General features: G+C 35.4%; 1 pseudogene across 1 annotated transcript; it reads left to right on the forward strand.

The window, feature by feature from the left end:
• The first annotated feature begins 203 nt into the window (after positions 1–203).
• Positions 204–919, forward strand: LOC309624011 (RNA guanine-N7 methyltransferase-activating subunit-like protein pseudogene; annotated as a pseudogene). The gene has a single exon. The product of its transcript is annotated as an RNA guanine-N7 methyltransferase-activating subunit-like protein pseudogene (transcript).
• The last annotated feature ends 2159 nt before the right edge of the window (positions 920–3078 follow it).

Genomic DNA, 3078 nt, shown 5'->3' on the forward strand with positions numbered 1-3078 from the left:
AGTGGCATGATATATTTAAAGTGATGAAAGGGAAGACCCTACAACCAAGATTATTCTACCCAGCAAGGATCTCATTCAGATTCGACGGAGAAATCAAAAGCTTCACAGACAAGCAAAAGCTAAGAGAATTCAGCACCACCTAACCAGCTCTACAACAAATGCTAAAGGAACTTCTCTAAGTGGGAAACACAAGAGAAGAAAAGGACCTACAAAAACAAACCCATAGGTCCTGTTACCTTGGAGAGCTGAAGGGGTCCAGAGGTCCTGTGACGGTGTTCTGGGCCGGAGATCTAAACAATCTAAACATTAAACAGTACAGCTGCCTCAAATCCCTGGGAATTTCAGAATGACTGACACTTCCGAAGCTGTTCCAAATTTTGAAGAGATGTTTGCCAGTAGATTCACAGAAGATGACAAAGAGTACCAGGAATACCTGAAACGCCCTCCTGAGTCCCCTCCAATTGTTGAGGAATGGAATAGCAGAGCTGGTGGGAACCAAAGAAATAGAGGCAATCGGTTGCAAGATAACAGACAGTTTAGGGGTAGGGATAGAAGACGGGGGTGGCCAAGTGACAATCGATCCAATCAGTGGCATGGACGATCCTGGGGTAACAGTTACCCACAGCACAGACAAGAATCTTACTACCCCCATCAATATGGACACTATGGTTACAACCAACGGCCTCCCTATTGCTACTACTGATAGAAATGTCAGCAGCTTTTAGTAAAACCATTTACTCTGTTAACATGACAAAAGTTTATGTTGTATTTTCTGTTGGTCATAGTTTTACATCTGATTGTAGAGAGTGGATTGATTTTTTTGGAACTTGAGACATTTTTTAAATTAGATCTTACTGGAGAGATATGATGGCTGCTGGAAATATCAATAAATACTCCCCTAAAAAGGTTGTGGCTTATATTGCTTGACTTCTACCTCAGATTCTTCTTTATTTCATGACTTAATAGTGCTTTGAATGTTGTGAATTTTTTCCTTGTTTGACTTTCAGGAGTTCTTTGTTTTACACAGAAATAAAAATTTTACATAGAAAATGCTTGCTTTTACTTTGTAAGGTAAGGAAGTATCCCTGTACTCGGATGTGCTCATTCCTAATATTTTACAGAAGTAGTACAATCAGCTCCTAAATGCACAGCTATGCTTACTTGTGATATATTGTACATAGTAGTAGTTGAAAGGAAAACAGTTATAGTATATTTCATTTGGCTTTTGTTATTATGTGACTGTGGTACTTTGTAATTACTCTATAGGTATGAATCATCTTCACAATCGTTTTGGTTTCTTTTTAGAGGGATATCAAGAATAAAGCTGTAAAATCAGGAAGGAATCATTCTCAGTTTCAATGTCTTGATCTAGTGGTAGGTGGGATTAAGGCACACAGTAATTTTATACAAACTCTAAGGTTTTTTGCTAACTTAAACATACCAGGTCAAAATTCACGCATTATACAAAAGTTTAACTCTGCAATGTTCCCTTCCTTTTCAATCATACGTAAATAATGCTGCATTTTGTATTTACTTTTATGGTATTTAATGTGGGTTGATTTTACAATGTTATGTTCACCTCCAAATGTGCACCTTTGCTGCTTCCTCTTCTGTAAATCCAGTGATGCTGTAACTTCCTTTCAGAGTGATCATTGTATTTCACATCATTTTAATGGCCATTATAATGGTTTTATTCAAATAAAATGCTTGTAAGTAAAAAAAAAAACAAAAAACAAAAAACAAAAAAAACAAAAAAAACAAACCCATAACAATTAAGAAAATGGTCATAGGAATATATATATCGATAATTACCTTAAATGTAAACGGATTAAATGCTCCAACCAAAAGACACAGGCTTGCTGAATGGATACAAAAACAAGACCCATAAATATGCTGTCTACAAGAGACCCACTTCAGACCTAGGGACACATACAGACTGAAAGTGAGGGGATGGAAAAAGATATTCCATGCAAATGGAAATCAAAAGAAAGCTGGAGTAGCAATACTCATATCAGATAAAATAGACTTTAAAATAAAGAACGTTACAAAAGACAAGGAAAGACACAACATAATGATCAAGGGATCAATCCAAGAAGAAGATATAACAATTGTAAATATGTATGCACCCAACATAGGAGCACCTCAATACATAAGGCAACTGCTAACAGCTATAAAAGAGGAAATCGACAGTAAAACAATAATAGTGCGGGACTTTAACTCCTCACTTACACCAATGGACAGATCATCCAAACAGAAAATTAATAGGGAAACAGAAGCTTTAAATGACACAATAGACCAGATAGATTTAATTGCTATTTATAGGACATTCCATCCAAAAACTGAAGATTACACTTTCTTCTCAAGTGCACACAGAACATTCTCCAGGATCGATCACATCTTGGGTCACAAATCAAGCGTTGGTAAATTTAAGAAAATTGAAATCATATCAAGCATATTTTCTGACAACACTATGAGATTAGAAATCAATTATGGGGAAAAAAACGTAAAAAACACAAACACATGGAGGTTAAACAATACGTTACTAAATAAACAAGAGATCAGTGAAGAAATCAAAGAGGAAATCAAAAAATACCTAGAGACAAATTACAATGAAAAAATGACGATCCAAAACCTATGGGATACAGCAAAAGCAGTTCTAAGAGGGAAGTTTATAGTAAAACAAGCCTACCTCGAGAAACAAGAAAAATCTCAAATAAACAATTTAACCTTACACCTAAAGGAACTAGAGAAAAGAAGAGCAAACAAAACCCAAAGTAAGTAGAAGGAAAGAAATCATAAAGACCAGAGCGGAAATAAATGAAATAGAAACAAAGAAAACAACAGCAAAGATCAATAAAACTAAAAGCTGTTTCTTTGACAAGATAAACAACATTGATAACCATTAGCCACACTCATCAAGAAAAAGAGGGAGAGGACTCAAATCAATAAAATTAGAAATGAAAAAGGAGAAGTTACAACAGACACCACAGAAAAAAAACATCCTAAGAGACTACTACAAGCAACTCTATGCCAATAAAATGGACAACCTGGAAGAAATGGACAAATTCTTAGCAAGCT

The sequence above is a fragment of the Balaenoptera borealis genome (genome assembly GCF_965194805.1).
Source record: "Balaenoptera borealis genome assembly, chromosome: 2".
NCBI classification, from domain to species: domain Eukaryota; kingdom Metazoa; phylum Chordata; class Mammalia; order Artiodactyla; family Balaenopteridae; genus Balaenoptera; species Balaenoptera borealis.